The sequence below is a fragment of the Myotis nattereri genome, assembly GCF_964212035.1.
Source record: "Myotis nattereri genome assembly, chromosome: 6".
Lineage (NCBI taxonomy): Eukaryota > Metazoa > Chordata > Mammalia > Chiroptera > Vespertilionidae > Myotis > Myotis nattereri.
Genome location: NC_138081.1, coordinates 74,386,033 through 74,412,237, shown reverse-complemented (window position 1 = coordinate 74,412,237; position 26,205 = coordinate 74,386,033). Strand labels below are relative to the sequence as shown.

Genomic DNA, 26,205 nt, shown 5'->3' with positions numbered 1-26,205 from the left:
AATCATTTGTCAGCTGCCTCCTGTTCGCCCCACATTGAGGATCTAGCCCACAACCCGGGCATGTGCCCTGACCAGGAATCAAACTGTGACCTCCTGGTTAATAGATTGGACGCTCAAACACTGAGCCACACTGGCAAGGCTATTTTGTTCTGTTTGTTGTTTTTTTCACAATTATTTCAAGACAATGTGTTTCCATAGCATAATAAAACTAAAGTGGACTAATCATGACCCACAAGCAAACTGTGCTAGCTCCTTCCTCCTCAAAACATTACACTAAATAAACCAGAGTATCACCTTTAAAAAACACATAGGAAGTTTCTGGTAGGCACAGCAGTGTATTTCATGGTTCCTGTCGATACAGTCTGCGTGAAAGATCACTGAGAGGAAATAGTAGGACACAAGGTTATTTTCATTCAATAAAACACTAAAAGTTGTTGTGCAAAAACTAAAATTGTTTTGTGCAAAACTAAAAACTGGAAGCTTACTGTTATTTTTTTAAATATGTTTTTATTGATTTCAGACAAGAAGGGAGGAGATATAGAAACATCAATAATGAGAGAGAATCATCGACCAGCTGCCCCCTGCACGCCCCACACTGGGGATCGAGCCTGCAACCTGGGTGGGCATGTGCCCTGACCGGGAATTGAACCTTGGTCCCCTGGCTCATAGGTTGACGTTCAACCACTGAGCCAAGCCAGCTGGGCCAGGTTGATGTTCTTAAGGGAAAATGTCTGTAGATATATATCTCAGTAGGTTGGTCAAAATATTTTCTAAAAACAGTGTAGCATATCAAACAGTGTCCCTAGGAGCTATTCTATAGCTTTTAAAAAGAAACCCAGATAGAGCAACACTTTGCCTGTAGACAATAATAAACCTTTCCCCACAGTATCACATTTGCACCATCCCATACCCCAAATGCCTCAGCCACATTAAGTCAGTTCCCTACAACATGCCACAGTTTGCTTTCCCTCCTTGTCTGTTCCGGACTCCCCTGGTCAAACTGTCATAGCAGTTCACTTCAAATGTTAAAAATAAAGGTTTGTTTCATGGATCCTCGATGAATCCCATCTGAAGGCCATTAAATCATACACACCCACTTCCACACTAGCCAGAAAATCACAATTCTAAGACTCATTTAATCTTCAAGCTGGAAGCTATCCTGGCCACAAATAATCGCACCTCCCGCTTATTCACAGAAGTCTGGTGATGAGACCACTGCCACCAAGGTGGTCGGTGGCACCGTCGGGCCTAGAGCCCTGGTCGCCCGGCCCCCATCAGGGCTCTGCCTGCTCTACCACCCTTCAGGGCTGGCTCTGAAGTTAGTGAGGCCCCTTGATACTCGTCAAGTACATCAATGAGTCATGTTTCCGTTTCCTCGCACTGTTCCAAGTCGCCTCTGGTAGCACAGAGTTCATTCATTCACAATACTGCTAACTCACTCACAGGGCACAGACACACAGAGGAACTACGACTTACCACGCCACCTTCCAATCAGGGAAGCCCATGGCTAGCGAAATCTAAAAATAAAAAGAAATCTAACCCTTAGCACTTAAAATACTTCCTTTCAACCTACTGTAAAACAACGGCCTATTTAGGAGATGAAAAGTGAGTCATTTCTTTCATCCAGCAGACAGACTCCCCAGGCACAAACTCACGCACATTATACTTCACGGGGCCTTTTAAATATTTACTTGTTAGCAGTATTCTTCCTTTCAGGTCAAAGATTATAGTACTTAGCAACACAAAGAAAGCAGGGGGATGTAGTTATGAATTAGTAAACTGCTCTGCCAACCCTTCCATTTGTTAATTCAGTCCAACTTCAAAGAGGAATTTAAAAGAAGGTTCAGCTTTCAGAAATTAACCCTAAGAAAATGACTGAATCAAAAAGTGACTTGGCCAGTCTTCCCCAAAATGGTATTAGGAAACACTGTAGGTATGGGAGTAAAAAGTCTCTTCCTATGCAAATAAGTCTGTTTAACTCAAAGTTTTGAAAAAAGGTTTTTTTGTTTGTTTTGGTAACCACAGGACTTTCCCAGCCTTTGATATGCTAATGATGCTGTAAATTTCCAAGGATGGAAATTTCAGTTGATTTGATCACATGTATTATCTGGATGGTGAGGATAAATACAAACAACACACTAGGCTGATTCCAGCAGCTTCCAAGCAACAGAGTGGCGAACAGGCTTTTCAAAAAGCACCCTACGTTTTTGCTCTCAGCAGCAGTGAACAGTTAGACTCCCATTCACATGGATTTCAACATAAGGTGGGAGTCTCCATTAAGTCCAAGGGGAATTGGGAGAAGGAGCCTAAAAGGAGCTGTATCCCTGAGAACTTAACTTCTCACTGCCAACTGGGCTGTCAGTTCCGGGGCTCCCGAGACCAAGACCGCTCCCCAGCTCCGAGGAAAGCAGTCTCTATACCCGTTCCTGCAGAACGACTGGGAGGGGCTCTGTGTTTTCCCTGAACTCTTGGCTCCGCATGCGCTAGTCCATGGCAGTGGTTTTTAACCATGGCTGTACATCAGAATCACCAAGGGAGCGCTTAACTCTACAGATGTTGGGCCCCGTGCCAGACCTGCAGAATCCAACAGGATTCCCAAGGAGGGGCTGCCAGAGCTGAAAACCATTGTTCTGCTTCTAGGAAGATGAGGTCAATAGACAAATAATGGATTGTGCATGTACTGTAAATCGGGCACATTGACATTAACAAGGGAAGGGCAACGGAGCAAATGTTCCTGAGTCCCCCACGTTTACAGACAAATCAACAGCATTCACAGGTGGGCGTGTGTGTTTTTCTTGTGGGCTGTTTTCACAAAGAGATAAAAATGTCTTACTCTGAGAGGAGTACAGTGCTTAGAACAAAGAATGTTCCACAAAGCTCGTTCAAGTGCAGATGGCTGGGGCTGGGTGCCTGCTGGTTCACACACGAGCTAAATCTCAGCTCCCCCACACAGCCCACCCAGCACATGACCCTAATCTGGGACTCAACATTTCATTACATGCCTTGAACCTTTGGAGGTCACCTGACAAAGTCAAAACCAGAAATGTTCACTGTGCTAAAGCCGAGACTACTGTTTAATACACAGCACAGGGGAGAGGCTTCTTTGGAGGGGTAGAGGGTAAGGGGGTGGGGGGCGTTTATAAGTAGTCCATCACTTACCTGAGATAGAAAGTGATTTCTGAAAACCAGTTTTCTTCCTAAGTTATATTTACTTAACCTACCTTATACATATAGGCCTTAAGCAGAGTATGTCAGAATAGGGAAGAAGGAAGGAGTTAAAATTAAAGATATATATTTTTTTAATTTAAAGGTCCAACTTCAATATAATAGGAAACCTTGGAATAGCGTATAAAAGACTCTCTCCCTCTTTCTTTTCTGAATTTCTTTAGTCAGCAGAAAAGGTACCCATACACCTTAAATGGGTAAGAACAGTCCAGCATAAAGACAGAGTTGAGAAATGGTTAGGAAACAAAACCATGAGTCCTGATGGCGATGAGAGGTCAGAGGAGAAAAAAGTCCAGAGGCGGCCAAGGTTCCTGACTTGGTCCACACCCCCTCTGCACATGCACCTGCTACTGGATTTGTGTAACAGACATGGTTCCAGTACGGTTCCCGTCTCCTCATTAATAGCACGGGGGCATTTCTGGGTCTCTTTCCTCTTTAACACTGCCTTTGCCCAACACCAAGGAGAAAAGAAGGTTATATACCTCTCTTTGAAAACCTAAACCAAAAATATTCAGATCAAAAGTACCTCTTTCTTTGTATTTCTCATGCGAAGCAAGTAGAAAGCCATTTCTTTGGCAAAAACCTGAAAGCCTTGCCCAGCCAGCGTGGCTCAGTGGTTGAGTGATGATGACCTACGAGTCAGGAGGTCATGGCTCAATTCCTGGTCAGGGCACATGCCTACATTGTGGGCTCAATCCGGAGTGTGGGGCAAGCAGGAGGCAGCCAATCAGTGAGGCTCTCTCATCATTGATGTTTCTAATTTTCTCTCTCCCTTCCTCTCTGAAATCAATAAACATATATTTAAAAAGAAAACTGAAAGCCTTCAGGTATTCAAGGGTCAATCTGATGTAGGAAAAGACCTAGGAATCAGAACTGACAGTCTGACCAGTGCAGGAAGCCTGGAGAAGTTGCTGAAACTCGGGGGTGTGGCTGTAAAATAAAGAGGTTAAATTTCCACCCCTGAGGCTCTCCAGCTTTAGGTCTAGTGTTCCCTGACCTGCCAGCATTGATCTACTCTGCAGTTTCCACAAACAATGCAAACATCTCAACTATTGTTAAACTATAATAGGAGGCCTCCAGGGTCATGTGGAAATCATTTTTTAAATGAAAGCTTTTTCATCAACTACATGGAAAGCACGCAGTGAATCTAAAAATAGATGAAAAGGATTATATGGACACGTAAAAATAGGATTCTGATGGACTAAGTGGATGGCTGGACTATCATGACTTCTTTACAAGCAAGTGAAGAAAACGAACAGTACTTCATCTGTTAAAGGAGTGATATACATTTGCCAAAATAGATAACGTTCCTGAAAGAATCAGCAGCACCACGAAAGGACATCCTGAAGAGTTTGCTGCAATTGATTTATTTTAGCAGAGTTGCTCCTAAGGGTCCGAGTCAAGGTGGCAGGGCAAGGAGGTTCTCTAAGCTTCCATGAGCTAACCCTCTAAAACAGCTTCTAGCGGCAGCCGCGGCAGCAAATTATTCCTACCTTGCATGAGTTATGTTGACAAAACAAAAGCAAAAACAAAAACCGCAGGGAAAGTTTCGAGGGCACAGGATTCCCACCTAATTAATATGCCTTATTTCTAGCAGGCCCTATGGCAATGACATTTCCTTTCTATGTTGGTATTTTAATGTCAACATGGCCCTCCTTGCTTCCAGTAGAGCTGAACATCAGGAACACCCAGATATGAACAGTATGACCCATTAAAGTCAGTGCAGGAAACAGGACAAAGCAACTCTACTGTGAAAGTGTTCAAAAGATGAAGACATCCACACGTTAAAAAGCAATTAAGTATGTGCACTTCCCTGTATGCATGTTACCTTTCAATTAAAAGTTCAAGGAATCAAGGAAATATAACACTGTTCTCCTATGTAACATACAGCGCATCACTGTATCAATTTTACAAAGTTACACCTAAATATAAAGGTATCTGCTAGGTTTTCTAATAGATCATCCTAGGTTGAAAATAAGACAATGAAGAGAAATGCAGATTTGTAACCAAAAGCCGAGGGAAAATACTTATCATTTCTAATAATGTGAAAATCTAATGTAAAGTTAAGAGACCCTGTCCTAGCCAGTTTGGCTCAGTGGATAGAGAGTGGATCTGTAGACTGAAGGGTCCTGGGTTTGATTCTGGTCAAGGGCACATGCCTGGGTTGCAGGCTTGATTCCCAGAAGAGGGCATGCAGGAGGCAGCCAATCAGTGATTCTTTCTCATCCTTGATGTTTCTCTCTCACTCTCCCTTCCTCTCTGAAATCAATAAACAATATATTTTAAAAGAGAGAGAGACCCTATTTCTTTGTTTTCCAACTCCAGAACAGAAACAAAATGGTGTTTATTTTACTGAACTAGTGAATCAGTGATCGAGTATCTAAGACCCTCTAATGAAGACCATAATCTCTTCATTTCCCTAACCTACCTCCATGTAGCTGCCTGCCTGCCCCTACACTTTCAAATGTTGATGAGTATTCCTAAGGGCCAGAACAGGATGAAACTGTCTGACATCTTCCTAAGATCACCTGTCTTTCTTCTAAGTACTACTACTAGCTAAAGAACATCCCTGGCCTGGACCCTTCCTCCACAACACTCACAGGTCCAGATTTGTTCTAACGGGCAATAGAGATGGCAGCACTTCCTGGGAGTCGGGTGGGAGAAACCACAGGACCCCACCAATGGGAAAGCCTGCCTCCCCTCCTTCTAGGATGACAGCATCCTCACACCCTGAGCACTAGAATGAAGATGAAATTACAGTCAATGACCTTCTGCACATTTCTCTTTAATTCAGGTCACCCTTGTGTTTTCAATCATTAGATTGAGAAAGGTGCAGGAGTCAAAGTTCAGAGCTCAGACTCCGGCTTCGTGTCCGGTCCTGTTTGATCAGTGGCAGCTCACCCACGCTCTGCATGTTCCAATTTATCCAGCTGTAAAATTCGGATCAGATTTGTTTGCCTCTTAACACAGGGAAATGCTATGACCTAATAAAACATTCTGAGCTACCTAACTGTTTTGAATTCTATCATATAGTTTTCAAAACTAATTCCACACAGTAAGGTATTTTACGGTAGCCTGTTCTACCTGGAAGAGATTTGGGAACTCTTTAAAAGTCTTTTTATTTCCTTGTATTAAAAAATGCAGAAATAATGGTGCTAATGAAATGAGAATTGGCTTATCTAACCCAGTGTGTAACCCAGATACCCTGGAAACCTCCAGTTTCTCCTTGAGTGCTTGAGCTACCGTAAGATTATCAAATGACAGATGTTCGGTTTGGTCCGATCTGATCTCAAGGTCTCAGGTTGGGTTAGGCTAGTGTATTATCTGTGAAGAAACCAGGAAGTAACTTTCCAATGTCACCTACACGTCTTTCCTGTTGGTTCGGAAAGAATTCTGGATATAACACTCTGGATACCCAGATAAACCACAGCAAATTTTAAATGAAGCAATACAGACGTGTTTTTGATGTTCTTTTGCTGCCTTCTTTCACCCTGAAGTAGCAAAGTCTATTGCAAAAAATTAACAGTGTTTCTCAGCACTATAAAAGGTGATTAAACTCTAGGTGGCTGAGTGAGAAAATCCTAAGAACTTTCTTCCCAATTATTACTTAAACTTTTTCTTTTGAATCAAAAGAGAATATTGCTAAGCAAAATCAAGTAAAATTCATGTTTTCTTGAGCTCGGAAATTTGTTTCTTATTAAATTAGAGTAAACTGAAATGGAAAAACTAATTTTAGGTGCTTTTAAACAATCCAGAATTTTACTTAAAATTTTCTCATTTTAGTGGTTTTAGTAAACACAGAAATCAGACACTTAGGTCTTAATATCCTCATTAGAATTCATATATTTGGCAATTATGAGGACCAAAAGCTTTCAATTATAAGAGGGAAATTATGTTTTACAACAATCCTAACCTCTAATATTTAAAAATGTTTTAAGAAAATTCATCCCAAAAAAATGACAATTTATTCTGTACCATGATATGTCTACATGCATCATTGTGTACTATACAGACAACTATCTATTTGGAAAAAAACTGCCTCCATTTCAAAATCATTTGTTAGCCATCGGCAACTATTTCATTGTGATAATTATGAAACGTTAAATTCAATAGAAGACAAAGGATTCTACTCCAACATTATGTATCTTTATTTACCTTTTAAGAGATTACACGTACATGACAGAATTTTGATTAACTAGAAAGGGATGACTATAAAATCTGGTTCCATTATAAATCGAAACCCTTTATGCTGAAACTTAGATCTAAAGTAAACCTCGCCAGGATTGTTAGGCATCTTTTGATTATATTCTTCGGCCTGATTGTAACTCTTTCATTCTAACACAGCAGCCTTCTCCACTGTTATTTTAAAAATCTGTTTGGTTATGTCCTCTAGTTCTATGGATACCCAATCTCAAGCTAAACCAACACCTAGGTTGTTAAGGAAATGCAAAACATTCTTTGTGATCTGTGGGAAAATCCTTTGACCTTTTGTCACGCATTCAGTTCCATCCCTGGACACATGTGGCTACTGCTCAACTGCACCTGTCGTGCAGAAAAACGCATGAGAGGGACACTGCTCTTTAAAGATTACTCTTTAAACTGATGACTAATACCAACCATAGAGTTTTTCTTACATCAGGCAACTCCAGAATTCATTTATTTTAACAAACACAAAACTAAGACTAAAAAAGAAGGAAATGTATATGCTTTAACTTTTTCATAAGGAGATCTATCAGATTGCAAACCCTTCAAGCACAACAAATCTCTCATTATTCCTTCAGACTATGGGATAGCAACACCCATATACTGAAAAACGATAACTAAGAATTAAACTGGAATTTGTTTTCAAAATGTGAAGGTGAAGCATCAGATTTATTTTTTAAAACTTATTTAAAAGTCACTATCAACTAACAACAAGGTGCAAGGAAATGTAGAGGGAAGCCCCATGCACCCTTCACCCAGCTCCCCCGATGTTAGGGTCTTACATAAGTATACCATAGTACAATATCAAAACCAGGAGACCTACAATGGTAGAACCCATACATCCTATTCAGATTCCATCAGTTATATATGGAATTGGGGTGTGTGTGTAGTTCTATACAATTTTACCACGTGTCACTTTGTACAACCACCAAATCCATGTCACCATAAGACCCTCATGCCACTACTTTATCATTACAATCACTCCATCCCAACCCCTGACAATCAATAATCTGTTCCCCAGCTCTATAATTATGTTATTTCATGAATATTACTTTTTTTTTCACTCAGCACTTCACTGAGGTTCATCCAAAGGTTCATTTAAGATTCATTTTTGTTTTTTGTATGAATAGTCCATTCTTTTTATTGCTGAGTATTATTCCATGGTATGGCTATACCACAGTTTATTCAACCACTGAAGGATACTTGGATATTCTCTAGTTTGGACTATTACAAATAAAGCTGCTATTTACAATTGTGTACAACAAGCATGTCAAACTCGCAGCCCACGGGCTGCATGTGACCCACAACGAATACTTTTGGGGCCCAGCCAATATAACGGTATGTAAGAAACATTTTAATAAAAATTTCGTAACTTGTCTTTTACAATATCCTGTTATACATAATTAATAACGAACTACAACTTTCACTGACTGATTACTATAATTGTGTTGCATTCATTTCCCTTACGCACCTTACACGCAGGCGCACCATTTCTCTCCACTAGTGGCAAATATTTTAGCAGCCGACTGCCATATCATTAGTACTGACTTGTTTGGTGTGCGCAACAGGAAATATTTTTCTTTCGGAGAACAAGAAAAATAGGTTTATTTGCATTACACTTATTAATTTGTGCAGGTATTCAGTGTCTGCTAAATTAATGTTCAAGAAAAAATAATTTTTATTAAAATGTTCTATTATTTTATGTTAATGATTACTCATTTATTACAGCCCTTCCTATTCAGCATGTCTCTATCAAAATAAACCTATGTTTTTATGAAAATTGAAGCTTTTGTTTTTTTGTTTATTAACTTAAACCTTGTTTATTTGGCCCGTGTTAGCCTCTGAGTTTGACATGCTTGGTGTACAAGTTTCCATCTCTCCGGAATATGTGTCTAAGAGTACAACTGTTGGGTCTTATGGCAACTCCATTTTTAGTTTTAAATGGAAGTGCCAAACTATTTTCCAGAGTGGCTATACCAGCAATATAGGAGTGACCTAGTTTCTCTGCATCCATGCTAGTTTTTTGTGTTCTTTTTCATTTTATCTATTCTGAGTGGTATGTAAGGGGATCTCATTATGGTTTTAGCTTGCATTTCTCTCACAGCTAATGACGCTGGGCATCTCTTCATACGCGTGTTTGGCTTCTGTGTATCCTCTTCAGTGAAGTGTCTGCGCATATCGTCAACTAGTCCTTCGTCCTGAAGGTTTTCTCCTGTGCTTTTATCCTAGAAGTTTTATACTTTCATGTTTTACATGTAAGTCCATGACTCATTTTGAGTTAAATTTTGCATAAGGGTTAGGCTTAGATGATGGTTAGTTTTTTTCCTATGGATGTCCAGTAACTCCAGCATCGTTTATTGAAAAGCCTAGCTCTTCTCCCTTGAACTGCTTTTCTCCTTAGTCAGAAACTGAGCATATTTTTGTGGATCTTCTTCTGACTTCTCTATTCTGTTCCACTGATCAACTGTCTACCCATCCCCAGTACCACAATGCCTTGATTACTATAGTTAGATAATAGGTCTTATCACGATGAGTAATTATTCTCATTTTATTTTTATTTTTCAAAGTTGTTTCAGCTATTCTATGGCTTTTCCCTTTCCATATGAATTTTAGAATAACTCTGTTTATTTTTGTAAAAATTTGCTGAGACTTTGATAGGAATTATGTTTATTCCATGATCAATCTGGAGGAGAACTGACATCTTTCCTATGATGACTCTTCTCATCCAGGGACATGGTATGTCTCCCTAGGTATTTGGGTCGCCTTTAATTTCTTTCATCAGCACTTTATAATTTTCAACACACAGATCCTATACATGTTTATATTTGTTACTTCATTTTCTTCAGAGCAAATAAAGGTATTGCATTTTAAATTTCACCTTCCATAAACATGTAAATGATTTCTGTATGTTGATAGATTTTTAAATATTTATTCAATCTAATCTTAGATTTTTTTTTCAACAATTTGGGGAATTTATCATTTTCCATGGATAATGCATCAAAGAGAATCCACTTGAACTGAATAGGCCATGCTTTTTGCCCTCTTCATCATCGGCACAAATGTTTAGAATTACACCCTCATCGTCAGATGCGTTAAGAATCCATGTGTTTAAGACACTGCTATGCTGTGAGAAAGTAAAACAGCACTCCTTCCGAGACAATTCATAAATCTGTGAACATCATCATCGTAAAGCATGTGAAGCACAGAGAAATCCCTCCAAAAACTGAGAAATCCCTCCAAAAACCCCTCCAAATATTGCCAACATGAACAAAAATTAATTCAGCTCAATTGTTATCTGCTGGCCTCTGTTTCCTTTTATGAAAGGAAAAAGATGCCTTCTACACTCTCAAAATTAGTTACTTAAGCAAGTAGCCAAAATGTAATTATTAGTTTTAAATGTTTGAAATGAAATACTTTGCTGAGAGAAGAGTAACAGTTTTTAGGGGGAAACCATTTGAGAATTTTGAGCATTTACACAACAAAACACAATGCAGTGCTCCAGTGCCCAGGATGTGGTGAATAGGGTTAAGATGAAGCATGGTGGCACCTGCACAGGGATGTGGTGAATAGGGTTAAGATGAAGTTTGGTGGCGCCTGCAAGTAGAAATAGCCCTGATGTGAGAAGGTCAATTACTGGACACCTGTGTGCCAGACCCCACAGAAGAGCTGAGGAAGAAAGCAAATGTGAAAAATAACAGCCCACCCCTCAGGTGGCCCACAGGTCCCATTATAAATTCTTACAGGTATAACCTCATCTATTTTAGTCCAAAATCCCACGTTCTCACTTTGAATCTCTTACTCTCAGAACATCTCAACCCTTTAAAATAGAAACATGTTATTCACACTAAGGGCTACCCAGGAGCAGAGCTAAAGCTGGCTGAAGGGCAATACACATTCCAGCTGGATTTTCATTTTCCTTTGAGAGAGAAACGGCACAACTGTACCAACCGCATGTAGAAAAGAGGACTCGTAAAACATAGGGTGAATTTTAAGCTATACCTGGACCTAATTTAGAAGACCACACAGATTCTGAATAGCAGAGATGCGTAGGCAAGCTGGCCACATGGAATAAAAAGGTGTTCAGGGCCAACAGTGTTCAGTATGAGGTGCCACACACTAGCTCCCTCAGAAGCATTTTTGAAGTTTCTTTACTAGTGTAAGCTTTGCTCAATGAGCCGACCACCCCCAAAAGCACAGTTATGCTGACCGACTCAAGAGGTCTAACTAGTTGAGGAAGTCAAACTTTGCCTATGAATCTGATGCCTTCGCCATCACTCAACTAAAGAGAAATATAGAGAAGTCTGCTAGACAGAAATCTTACATAGTTCCCCAAAGACACGGAGCTGGATACTAACTGAACTTCAGGATTTTCCTAAGTATTGAAATTTGTTCTTGAAATCCACACAGAGAGGCAATAATCCAAAGCACCAGTCCCTGGCCTTTGAGAATCTGATGGACACTAAGGACACTTCACAGAAAGGGCGCACACACAAATGTTACCCATGAAATCCATGGGCCGCAGGTTAAGAATCCCAGCTCTAAGCATGGAAAGAGCTGGCTAAGCCCTAGTAGAAGGGCACATCTCCTTATTCCACACCCAGGACAATGCCTGACACTAAGACCTCAATAAAGAGCTGGTGAATGAATGAACGGTGAGTATGTTGTTTGTGCTATGTTTTAGTCATGGCAAACTGTTTCAAACTAATGAAAATATCTGATTTTCTTAATATTAACTACACTGACATATCCTCTCCACCTTTTATTTTATTATTTAAGTTTTTTTTAAAATTCTGACTCGAGGATATGTTTTTACTGATTTGAGAGAGAGGAAGGGAGAGAGAGAAACATCAATCAGTTGCCTCCCACATATGCCCCTGGGGGTGAAGGTGGACGACCCAAAACCCAGCATGTGCCTTGACAGGGAATCAAACCCGCAACCTTTAGGTATATGGGACAATGCTCCAACGGAGCCCCACCAGCCAGGGCAACCTTTTTGTTTTTTAAAAAAATTATAGATTCACAAGAATCTGCAAAAATAGTACAGAGATAGGAGTGCCCATCACCCACCTTCCCAGGAGTGAGATCTTACATACCTATAGGGCATTATCAGGAGCAGGAAACTGACGGAAACAGCTCAGTTAATGAGACCACAGACCTAACTTAGATTTTACCTTTTTAGCGGTGCTCATCTAATTACCTTTGTATAAACAAATAAAAATGTAAACACTCACAGTCTCACCTCAAACAAATCTGCAGGACTAAAATACTGCAGCAGTCAAAAATAGAACAGCCCTGAAAAGGAATGAAAATTAAGTGAGTTATCAGCTGCTAATGTGTGTATACATTTTTCTGGGACACCCTATACCAGTGATGGCGAACCTATGACACGTGTACTCATTTTTTTGGTTGATTTTTCTTTGTTAAATGGCATTTAAATATATAAAATAAATATCGAAAATATAAGTCTTTGTTTTACTATGGTTGCAAATATCAAACAATTTCTGTATGTGACACGGCACCAGAGTTAAGTTAGGGTTTTTCAAAATGCTGACACACCGAGCTCAAAAGGTTCGCCATCACTGCCCTATACACATACCTTTTTACTTAAAGGAAGTGCTTTACGGCTTCTCTTTGGTGTATCCAAATTGCCAGCATGACTCCTGCACCTTGGGGCCATTATGGAGTAAAACAAGGGTTACCTGAACACAAGCACTGCAGCGTCCCTACAGTCAATCTAGTAAGCAAGAGGGCTCCTCAGGGAACGTCTACAATGTGCCCTGGACTACGGGGTGACTCCCCTCCCGGCCAGGACAGAGCAGGACAGCATGCTCATCACACTGAGTGTCAGACCAGCGTGCAATTTCACACTTAAAATTGTTTCTTTCTGGAATTTCCCATTTAATATTTTCAGACTATGGTTGACCACAGGCCAGTGAAACCACAGGAGTGAAGCAGTGGATAAGGGGGGCCTACTTGTAAGCCTCTTTTGGACCTCAGAGGTGCAATCAATCCCCTTTGGGGTCCTCTCAGGCAGTGCTATGGTTTTACCCGAGCATCCTCACAGAAGAGCTGCTGCCTCCCCAGTTCCAGACACTGACCTTCAATGCTGACCTTCAACACCACCTCCAGCCTCGCGCCCTATCTAACCACAAGGCAAAGCAGCCACAGGGCAAAGCAGCCAGGCTCCGCAGGGAAATCCAGTCTACCACAGTGAGCCCCAACAAAAGAATCCTAGACCAAGGTCCTGTTTTGTCCAAGCATATATTTTAGTTCACAAGAGCGGAAATCATATGAAATGAAGGCTCTAGTTTGTTTGAAAGGTGATAACATGTCTGTCTGTCAGAAAAATCATGAAAACAACTTTGAATGGCATGTTTTTCATACCAAGTAATTTCTGAGATAAAGGAAATCAGTTTTCAACAGCAAACGGTCTCAAGATTTTTAAGTCTTAAAATCAATGGAGGAGAACCAAGATGGCGACATAGGTTAACGCCGGAGTTTGCTGCTTTGAACAACTACTTCAAAAGTGAAACTAAAAGATGGAGGGACATCACCCAGAACCACTGGAACGCTGGCTGAGTGGAAGTCCTACAACTAGGAGGAAAGAGAAACGCATACGGACACTCAGAGGAGGCGCAGTGCTGAAGTCAAATTCTGAGGTGCGGAGCGCGCGGAGCGGGCTGGCGGCGGAGGGCGCGGTGGGCGTTTTCAATCGGGAGGGAGTCGCAGACTCTGAGCTCCAGATCCGGGCGAGTCTTTAGGGACCCAGACTCAAACGGGAGAAGCGGGACTGCCTGGCTTCGGTCAGAGTGAGTGCAGCTTTCTCTCCGAGCTTTGCAGTGGATGCTGGGACTCAGAGAGGCAGAGCCCCTGGGGACAGGACTGAGAGCCGCCATTACTGCTCTCTCCGGCCCACCCTGTTGATCCCATGTGACCCACCCCACCCAAGCCCTGCACAGAGGCATTTGCCGGATAGCCTCAGGCAAAGGCTAGATTAGCACCTCCCTAGAGGACAGAAGTTCTCTCACTGCTGACACAGCTGATTCTCATAGCCTCTTGGCCTGGAGGTCAAACCCTCCCTGGAATTAGCTACAACAATCAAGATTTAACTATAAGACCACAAACAAAGACCACTAGGGGGTGCACCAAGGAAGCATAACAAAATGCGGAGACAAAGAAACAGGACAAAATTGTCAATGGAAGATCTAGAGTTCAGAACCACACTTTTAAGGTCTCTCAAGAACTGTTTAGAAGCCGCCGATAAACTTAATGAGATCTACAAGAAAACTAATGAGACCCTCGATGTTATATTGGGGAACCAACTAGAAATTAAGCATACACTGACTGAAATAAAGAATATTATACAGACTCCCGACAGCAGAACAGAGGAGCGCAAGAATCAAGTCAATGATTTGAAATGCGAGGAAGCAAAAAACACCCAACTGGAAAAGCAAAATGAAAAAAGAATCCAAAAATGCGAGGATAGTGTAAGGAGCCTCTGGGACAGCTTCAGGCGTACCAACATCAGAATTATAGGGGTGCCAGAAGATGAGAGAGAGCAAGATATTGAAAACCTATTTGAAGAAATAATGACAGAAAACTTCCCTCACCTGGTGAAAGAAATGGACTTACAGGTCCAAGAAGCGCGGAGAACCCCAAACAAAAGGAATCCAAAGAGGACCACACCAAGACACATCATAATTAAAATGCCAAGAGCAAAAGATAAAGAGAGAATCTTAAAAACAGCAAGAGAAAGAAACTCAGTTACCTACAAGGGAATACCCATACGACTGTCAGCTGATTTCTCAACAGAAACTTTGCAGGCCAGAAGGGAGTGGCAAGAAATATTCAAAGTGATGAATACCAAGAACCTACAACCAAGATTACTTTATCCAGCAAAGCTATCATTCAGAATTGAAGGTCAGATAAAGAGCTTCACAGATAAGGAAAAGCTAAAGGAGTTCATCACCACCAAACCAGGATTATATGAAATGCTGAAAGGTATCCTTTAAGAAGAGGAAGAGGAAGAAAAAGGTAAAGATACAAATTATGAACAACAAATATGCATCTATCAACAAGTGAATCTAAGAATCAAGTGAATAAATAATCCGATGAACAGAATGAACTGGTGATTATAATAGAATCAGGGACATAGAAAGGGAATGGACTGACTATTCTTGGGGGGGAAAGGGGTGTGGGAGATGCGGGAAGAGACTGGACAAAAATCGTGCACCTATGGATGAGGACAGTGGGTGGGGAGTGAGGGCAGAGGGTGGGGCGGGAACTGGGAGGAGGGGAGTTATGGGGGGAAAAAAGAGGAACAAATGTAATAATCTGAACAATAAAGATTTAATTTAAAAAAAAAGATTTTTAAGTCTTAGCACTAATAATCCAAACGCAAAAACCATAATTCACATATGCCACAGAATTTTAGTAGTTGGTCTTTAAAAAAAAAATAGCTCATTTTCAGATTCCATATGTGCAAATCAACCTAAACTGGTAAGAGAGTGGAGTTGGAAATTTTATATAAAACTTTCTCTATAAAAGAGGCGTTGTTAATAATGCCATAGGGCTATAGACTCATTTATTGAGTCTATTAGGTTTGATAAAACTTGTTACCCATACTGAAAGCTTTATTTCTACTAACTTTTCTATGGACTACAGATTGCAGTTACTACTTGAAACAGGATGATTTGGCAAAAAATATAAATAAATAAAGCAACTGCCACTATCAACAAAACTCTACAATTTGTACGACAAATAACTATGTTAGTGATATCAAAATACATGAATACATTCAGTAGAAGACTGAGATTATCCATGCCTTCCAGGGGATTAGGAAGAAACTGTAAACACAGGGAAGATATTCACGATAGAAACACTTCCTTCATCCCCACTATATTGTACACATCTACTCTGTTAGTGATTATCAAATGCTAGGCATATACTAGTAAAGAGAAACAATGGTTTTCAAAATATTTATGAGCCCATTAAACTGTGCAAATTTACATGCATATATGGATTTTTCTCTAGGGAGTATAAAGCATATGCAAAGAGTGCATAATCCCAAAAAGATGAAAAATTTCTGATACAGACAATGCATGCTGGAAAGGTCCCAACAAATAGGTTACTTCCAAATAAAGTGACCAAGAAAGGCAGGTGAGGAAGTAGGTTTTCTATTGGCCTCAAAGGGAGCAGAGTTTCATTGGCCAAAGCTAACAGAAATGGTGTGTTTCCGGAATGGTAGGTGGGTGAGCTGGGGTCCAAAACTGACGGAGCATCAATGCCAGGAAGAACCTAGAACACAGTGGAGGCCACTCAGGCAAGGTGGAAATACATCACTGAGGGTTACACATAATCCACATCCCACCACTGCCCTAGACCTCGTGACCTTGACCAGTTTCTTAATTTCATTTTCCTCTACAGAATGGTGATATCGGTATCACCCACCTCACATGTTGTTATGAAGTACTGAGCACAGCAGCTGGCACACAGCAATGGTCAGTAATCATCACTGGTATCACTAATACCACGATTGCTAGACCAGCACCGCACCCCAGGAATGTCCACTGCAAGGAGAGATGCACTCAGCTGCATTCATTTGTGCACATTGTACTTATTATATATATTCAAGTAAGTTAATTCTTTGAAGTGGGTTTTGATTTTGTCAGCTCATTTATACCTTTAATTTCTTTCTAGAGGGGTAGTTCTTAAACATTTTGGAATAGTGGACTCCTTTCTGGGCTCAAATACAATTACTGATGAGTGTCTTGCAGAAAAACTGTGGACATTTTCCCCAGAAAAAAAAAGGGGAATACCTACTTCAGAGCTTTATGGATCCCAAGTTTCTACATGACTCTCCCTTTTAAAAAACTTCATGAAGCCCTAGCCAGTTGCTCAATGGTTAGAGACTCAGCCCACTGACTGAAGGATCCCGGTGAATATTCCCAGGCCAGGGCACATATCTCAGTTGCAGGCTCGATCACTGGCCCAGGTGGATCCTTCAGGCGGGTTGGGGCATGTGAGGGAGGTAACCAGTTGATGTGTCACTCTCACATCAGTTTTTTTTTTTTTCTCTCTCTCCCTCCCCCGCTCCTCCTTCCCTTCCACACTCTCTAAAAACCAATGGAAAACATGAAACAGAACGAAGTAAAACATCATGGAGAACATGCTGTATATATCCACTGCTTGAACTTGCTTTTCACTGTGATGTCTTTGGCAAGTCCTTCAATTAGGTGGGAATGGTGAGTATGAAAAGTTACAGCCCTAGCTGGTTTGGCTCAGCAGATAAAGTGTCGGACTGCGGACTGAAGGGTCCCAAGTTTGATTCCGGTCAAGGGCACATGCCCAGGTTATAGGCTCGATCCCCAGTAGGAGGCATGCAGGAGGCAGCCAATCAATGATTCTCTCTCATCATTGATGTTTCTATCCCTCTCTCCCTCTCTGTCTGAAATCAATAAAAATATATATTTTTTTTAAAGTTACAGCCAACCTGTCTCTTCCCTAACTGCCGAAGTCAATTTGTCTATTTTCAATTAAACTAGCTTGTAACAATCACATTTATGTTCTTTTTTCTACAAGTAGACATTGGGATGACATTTGGTATCTACACACTTTTCATTGAGCTCTTTTAACTAACCCGTATCCTCCTGTCTGACTCTCACAGACCTGGACAGCGCAGAGAAAGGGGTAGGGGCAACTGAGGCAGGTGCAGGGACAGCCAGTGTGTTGGAACCGGTGAGAGGAACTTTTTCAAAACCTACATGTCTGAGCATCACTCTCCTCCCATGAATCAGAATCAGGTAGGTGTTGGGGCCCAGGCAGGTCGCTCTTAGCAAAACTCCCTTGGGTGGCTGAGGCATGGCCTTGACTGGGAAGCACTAATGTAACAGGTGTCCTCCTCTAGCATCACCAAGAATGTTCACATAGCTTTTCCCTGTGGGAAGAAGTCTCTGATATATGTTTCTAAAATTAATGCTTATTAATAGTGGCGTACAAAATCATACCCACATAAATGTGCTAATGGCTGGTTTCTATTTTGGGAACCACTCCTTCGCTCGGCCTCAGTGTATCTACAGAGCGTTAGTCAAAGCCCAAAGCTTTACTTGGAGTGTTTGGCAGTTAGAGTCCAAACTCGTGCAGCCGTGACAGCCGCAGATGTGAGCGTGAGGCTGTCACCTCCTGCAGCTCATCCAGCTCCACTGGGCTGTGCTGAGATCTGATAGCGAGGTGGGTGCATACCCTCCCATATTACCCGGTCTGATCTCTGGGAGTAATGTGAAGGGAGTGCCTGCAGTTCTGTGGAGCTCCTGACATACTGGGAAGGTCTGCCAAGCTTAGCTAACAGCTGTCTGGTATCTTACATTTTTGTTGTTACTTTTTTTTTTTTTTTAGATTGTTTTATTGGCTTTTAGAGAGAAAAAGGGAGAGGCAGAGAGAGGAACATCGATGTGAGAGGTTAACACTGATTGGCTACCTCTTGCATGCCCCCTACCTGGGATCAAGTCTGAAACCCAGGGAACTGAACCGGGAATTGAACCAGCAGCCTTTCGGTGCACCCGACGACACCCAGCCAACTGAGCCACACTGGCCAGGACTGTTCTGTTTTTATTCTCTCTTTTGTGTCACCAGCATGACTTTCTCTTCTTAACTGTTCTCAACGTGGCAAATCCATGTGCTAGAGAACAGTCTTTTTTTCTATAACAAATAGTGGAGGGAGGGAGGAATCGATGAATGGATGGGTGAGTGAAGGTGAACTTGATGTCTCTGAGTGGAAAGGGTGGCTTGTGGATGGTAGGGGTGGGAGAGAGAGAGAGAAAGAAGGGGGAGACAATTGACTGATTAACCTTTCCAGTGAGTCTGGGAAGTAAATGGATTTCATCAGGGTGGGGTTTGCAGTTTATCTTGTTTCCTGGGAAGTTCTTGTAGAAGCCAGAACACTAACCTTACTTCATGCCCATGTTGCCTGTGTCCTTTCCCACTGCCTGAAAAGGTCTCCTTTCCTCTCTGATTAGCCACCATTTTCCATCCTATATATATACATAGGTCACAAGGCATCACCATGCAGCCACCCCTTCCTCTATAGCAGTGGTTCTCAGCCTTCCTAATGCCGCGACCCTTTAATACAGTTCCTCATGTTGTGGTGACCCCAACCATAAAATTATTTTCATTGCTACTTCATAACTGTAATTTTGCTACTGTTATGAATCATAATGTAAATATCTGATATGCAGGATGTATTTTCATTGTTACAAACTGAACACAATTAAAGCGTAGTGATTAATCACAAAAACAATATGTAATTATATATGTGTTTTCCGATGGTCTTAGGAGGCCCCTGTGAAAGCCTCGTTTGACCCCCAAAGGGGTCGTCACCCACAGGTTGGTGACCCACAGGTTGAGAACCGCTGCTCTAGGGTCTCTAGTCTTCCTCCTCTACCCTGAGTCACTATTGTATTTGAATTGCCCTTCCCACCTTTGCACTTATAGACTCCCTTGATTTGCTTCTTGCTGCATGTGAGCGAGGTAATTTATCTTGCCAAACAGATGGTAACCTTATGAAGAGGGGCACCGCCTTTGGGTCACTTCTGCATCCCTGTCGCACCTCCGAGAGCAGTGCTGGTGCTGCCCATTCCTTCCCCGAGAGCTTGGAGGGCCGCTTCCTTCCCACTCGCGGTTGATGGATGGTGGACAGATCACCTCTGCGCCCCAGACTGGGTCAACCCTAAGAACAGTGACTTGTGTGACTTAAATTCATTGTGTTTCTTTGACCTGCTTCTAGCTGACTAGACTGTTTTCCTGGAGAGTTTACTCCCCTATTACTAATAGTCTTGGTGGGAAGAGGGAGAAATAGAGAATGGTTCCAAAATTCCAAAGGTCTAGCAAGACCTGTTCTGGGCCCCTCCCCTCGGGTTCAGGTTGTTGTCAAGTGGGCCTGTGGTCTGGTTTATCCAGACTTGCAAGGGCACCCCTGCACTTGCTAAACATTGACCCAAATACTTGGGGTGGGAAGGTCCACTGAGTGAACTTTCTCCTCTGTTTTTCTCTTTCTCTCTGTCCCTCCCTCCGTCCCTTTTCTACCTCAACCCCTCTCACTACAAAAGAATTAGCCTGGAATGCTAATCCTACCATAAGCTTTGCTACTCGGTAGAGTATCCTTCTTGGATAACTGTTGTTCATTGACTGTGTGTTGGTATTCGAGAAATGTGATGCTGGAACTAAGTGTCTACTATTTATGATGTCACACTGGCAATTTTTTAACCCTAGGGAGCAACTGTACAGTAGTAGTAACAGCTGTGCTACAATGTACAGAGTCTGCACGTGCCTCTTCGGCATGTTTTAGAAATAACATTGGTAATAAAACTTGAGAATGAATTTATTTGCTTCAAAAACAGCAAATCACACTGTAGATTTATTATTTCTGGGACTTCGCTAAATTTGATGACAGCTGATATTGTAAGTCTGCTTCCACGTCAGTAGAGACAAAACCAGGAGTAATAGATGCTGGCATAACCTGGGGCATTGCACTTCAAGTCAGTGGACTTTAATTTGAATTTACATATTCCTTCACCTCCTCCTGTTATTTTAATTTTTAATTTCATTCATTTTTAAAAGCCTGGCTTGCTTGCTTCAGTTATTTCTGTATCAAAAAAAGAGTTTTCTTAAACTGGCCACCTCCATTCACATATAACCTGAATGTCCTTTTATAGGTAAAGATGGCTGAGAGTATGTTTATGAATAGAAACATTATTTTCACCAACAAAATAGCTGCATTGACAAGAAGGGACTAGAAGGCAACATTTTAAGCATATGGTAGGAGGACCCTGAACGATACAACAGCACAGTTTTTGTCAGGTTGCGGCCTGCAGGGCATGGGCTGGAAGGCCCTCCTGAGTGGAGTGAAGCTGTGGGTGCCCGTCACTGACCTGGCCCAAACCCTGCAGTAGCCCAAAGTTTCCTACGGAAACCTTAGCCCCACGGTTGAGAACTGGGGAGCGCTGGGCTTTCTCACTTTCCCCCAAAGCCCAGCTTGGTCATTTTCTAAGTTTGTGATCCAGGCATATTATTTAAATTCACTGTGTCTTGGTTTCTTCAGCTAAAAAAAGGGGATGTGGATAGATAGTAGCCACTGTGCATGGTTATTGAAAGGATTCAGTGGTAACTTGTGTCAGAACAAGGCCTGCTAAATAGCAAGCACTCGTTTCACTTAGTCATCACTCAGCTACAATGACAGATCCTAAACAATTGTGATTAGCAGAGGCGAATGTTTATTTTTCCCCTGTAATGCGAAGTTCAGGGCTGGCCTGGTGGTTTCACGAGGCCATCGTCAGACTCCAGGATTTCCACTCTGCTCTCCTTCGTGGGTGTCTGTCACCTCATAGTCATGAAACAGCCTCATCTTATTAAAAGAGTTCCAAGAAGCCCTGCCCATCAATTTCCACTTACATCCTATTGGCCAAAATTGTATCATGTGGCCTTACCCATAGGAAGGAAAGGAAATGTAACTTTTTAAATGGGGCACATTATCATGCTCAACATCATCAAGGTTGCTACAAGTAGGAAGGAAGAAGTAGGAAATGGTTATCGGGTTGGCACCCAGCAATGTCTGCCACAGCACTCAAAAAAGGCCCCTGAGTGTGGGTGTCCCCAGGGATGGGAGCCTTGGAGGAAGACTGTCTCAGGATCCTGCTTAGGAAGTAAGGGAACATGCACACCTTGTGGATGAAGCAGCAGCATGCATTCCCAGCCTGTCTCAGCTCTGAGCCTTACACTGCCCTCCCCTGTCCCCCCTCCCCCACCCCCATCTCCTGCTGCTTCCCCAGCCTCGGCCACCTCTCCCCCTAGTACTTCCCCAGGGACCTCATGTCCTGATCAGGCATTTTCCCTCTCTTCTATTTCCACAAACTCCAGGGTGCTTTGGGGGACCACCTGGAGGCGGCGGCAGACTGGTGACCCCACCAGCAGTGAAGCCAGGATGGGCATTCACCAGGGCTGGGGAGAGGGCAAGGAGCCCGCCTCTGGGGAACTTCCCAGCGGCCAGCTCTCCGCTCGCTGTGCTTTTTCCTCGCTAATCGGATCCTTTGGCCTACCTACTTCCTCGGTTTTATTGGCATTCCATTCCCATGCTGGTGTTGATGAAATGGAAAAAGAGCCTTTGCCTGGATTTGTCAGCGGGGAAAACTTGGCTCATGCTTTATGGACCCAGGCATGGTGTTCCCATCTGTGGTGGCCATCACATTAGTGACGCGCTTACAGCGCAGCACATCAGTCAGTGGTCTGATAATGAGGAAGGGCAGGAGGCCAGATGTTATCACCTCAAAGGCCACCTCAACCGGAAATAATCAGCCACGTCTCGGCGCCGGGAACAACTACTTAAACCTTGGGCTTTGTTAGAGGCCCTCGTGTTAACAGCCAATATTTTGGCCTGCATTTCGTTAAAAACACAATACCAGCCAACACTTAAAACAGTTCTCCTTACCTGTTTGCAGCACTCTCCCTTCCCCTCCAGAACCAGTAAACTTTTCATTAAAAGGGGGAGGGGGGGGAGGGGGGGCCTGGTGTGGTGGTTTCTAAGGATTTGCTTTGAATCTACTTCTAATTCCATTAGCGCTCAGTAGAGAGCCAATGCAAATACAATTAAGGACAGCACACTGTGCAGGCACAAATATGCTTCGTCGTCGTCGTCGTCGTCGTCTGGCTGAAACTAAAAGTGGGATCTCCAGGGCCCTCTCCTTTAAATAAGTGGGTTTTGTTTTTCTTCTCAGCCAAGTGGCTCATAAATGCAACAGACCAGCAAGGGAAGTTAATTTTTTAAAGGTGTATATTTAATTTGTTTAGTGCTATTTAGTGCAAGGAAGATATAGTTAAAGTCCGTAAGTAAAAGGTAAAAGCGACTGTGTCAGACTAGATTAAAAGGAAGATGATGGAAAGATTAGTATCGGTGCCATCCTCGGGGACCGTCTTCTGATAAGAACACGATGAGACAAGAAGGGAAGAAAGCCCCTGGTCGGCCAGATCAGCTAGGAGTGCTCTGAGCCTCAGCTGAGGTGGCTTCAGTGGGAATTGTATTCTCCTCATTATCTTGGCTCAGCATGTCAGTGATGTCATCACGGCTGAGGAGACCTTTCTTTCCCCTTCGGCCTGTACTTCCTGGTCTGGGCCCTAGGAAGGAGGAGTCCCCATTTAGCCCCAAGCGGAAGGCAGGCTCCGGGTGGACGGGCTCTGCCCTCCCCTTGCCAGCACTGGGTCAGGGGCAGCCTCTGTCCCGAGCCTAACTGAGAAGTAAAGTACAGGGGAAAGCAGTGTTCATGATTTGCTTATAGACCAGTCATGATCTGTCTCCCCTGACCGTCTTTGCACTAGTCAAGTCATATGACAAATTTTCTTTCAGTTTGAGCTATTTTGAGTTGAATTTTTTTGCCACTTGTAGCCAAAACATTTCTAACAGACATATTTAAACAAATCGGAATATGAAGCCAAAATCAGTGTTTCTTTAAGACATGGATCTAGTCTGGCCAGTGTAGCTCAGTGGTTGAGCTTTGACCTATGAATCAGGAGGTCAGGGCACATGCCCAGGTTTCGGACTCGATCCCGTTTGGATGGAGGCGCAGGAGGCAACAGATCCATGATTCTCTCTTATCACTGATGTTTCTATCTCTCCTTCTCCCTTCCTCTCTGAAGTCAATAGAAGTAGTGAGTCTTTAAAAAACAAACAATGGAATATAGTTTAAGAAACTATCTCTATGGTGGTAGGTGGATGAGTGAGAAGAGGTGAGAAGGGTGAAGTATTTACTTGTGAAGGTCAGGGTGTCTGAGGAAAGGAAAGCGCTCAGGTGTGAGAGCACAGCCTATTCAGGGAACTGGTGTTATTTTGGGAGAAAATGAATGCATCCCTTGCAAAACCTTTGTGAGTGTCTGTCAGAAGGTGTTGGTCATCGGGAGCCAGAGCCCCTGAGCTGGGAATTTGATTTGGAAGCGCTCAGGCAGTAGGTGGGACTTGATGCTTTGGTGGTGTTGAGAGTCCCCGGGGGAGAGCTGACAAAACGTGGGGGAAGGCACTTTCAGGGCTCCCAGAGCAAACTGACCCTGAGAGCCGACTGAGAGGATATCCCGGAAGGGCAGGCCGTGCTCATCTAGCCGGGGAGGGTTCGGGACGGACACTGGTCAGTGGAATGTAAAGTCCCAACTAGCTGTTGCCAAGGTATCCCAGGTAGCTGCTTGGATGTGGCACTTAGGGAGGTACCATGGGTCTTCTCAAAAGCAATTATTTGAATAAAGGGAGTGGAGGCCCAGCTATAAGTCACCTGGGGAAAAGGGGAGGTGAGAAGGTGATGTATAGAGTTAGACCACGTAACCAAGGAGCTTAGCTGCAATTCCATTAGGAACGTTTTGTATGGAAGCAGCACTGAAATGTGTATAGAGGTGTATGATGTAGGAGGCAATGGCCCAGGGAGGTGGGTGCAGGGAGCGAGGGATTACCTTTTTTGGATGGAGTAGGAAGGGGCTCTGCTTCTTCACAGCCTAGAGGAGTTTGGCAGTGAGTAAGGGGCGCTTCATCTTTTACGGGCAGATGGAAGGATGGGTGCACCTATTTGGAGGAAGGTGGTGATGGGTGATGGATGGTGTGGGTGGGCACACCGGAAGGTGTTCCCTTCAATGCCACTGTTTTCTTTCAAATGCGAGGGGCAAAAATGGTCATCAGCTGAGACTGGGTTTGGGATAGATGGGAGAACTGCTTTGTTTCCCTTTTGCTTTCCAGTTCTATGTTTGACCAGGTCTACAATATTTTGGAAACATTGCTCAGCAGTTAGAAACCTTGCCACGTGGTGTCAGTAGAGCTGATGGTATGTATAATGGAGTGTAGTCTGATAATACATATATCATCCCACGTGCTTAGATGCACTTAATATTAAAGGCGGCTTTGGTTTTATCAACCAATAGATATTTTTATTTTTTTAATATATTTTTATTGATTTCAGAAAAGAAGGAAGAAAGAAATAGAAACATCAATGATGAGAGAGAATCATTGATTGGCTGCCTCCTGCATGCCCCCCACTGGGGATTGAGCCTGCAACCAGGGCATGTGCCCTTGACTGGAATCAAACCCAGGACCCTTCAGTCCGCAGGCCGATGCTCTATCCACTGAGCCAAACCAGCCAGAGCAACAGATATTTTTAATATCTACTATATACTAGGCATTTTGATAGGTGCTATGAAAATACTAAGGAGTACTAAGACGTTACAGAATAAATTTGTTTACTGTGAAATTCTATAATTCTGTATTCTATGCCATACCCTAAAAATCAGAGCACTAGGTTCCTTTCACGAATTATCTATGCCACTTGGTAATGTAAGGGAACTTTTGGGCCTCAGAATTTATATAACAGAAGTGTGGACTAGAGAAGCACTAAGATGCTGTAAGTAGTAAAAACAAACAATTGATACTTGATATAGATAATAAGACCTATTAAGACAGTAACAGATACTTGATATAGACAACAGGAGCTACAACAGTAAGAAGGGGGAAAGGTTACAAAAGCGTTTGTTCTTTACCTACTTGCATAACAACACAAAATGTGCAAAGGTAGGGCTGTTTACAGTTCCCTGGGAGTTTATGGTCTATGTAATACAATGAGTCTTACTGCTGAGAACTTTGAAATGCTGATAGAACTCTATCAGATATTTATGATGAAATAGAGCATTCTGGACCAAAAAAAAAAGGGGGGGGAGGGTAAAAGCAGGGTTTCTTTTTTAAAAAGTAGATAAAACTGAAACATT

General features: G+C 42.5%; 1 protein-coding gene across 2 annotated transcripts in view; it reads right to left on the bottom strand.

The window, feature by feature from the left end:
• The window catches only part of NHSL1 (NHS like 1), a gene marked incomplete at its 5' end in the record, with an annotated part of 211,643 nt that overhangs the window by 140,009 nt on the left and 45,429 nt on the right, over positions 1 to 26,205 (bottom strand). The gene's annotated exons all lie outside the window — the stretch shown is intronic.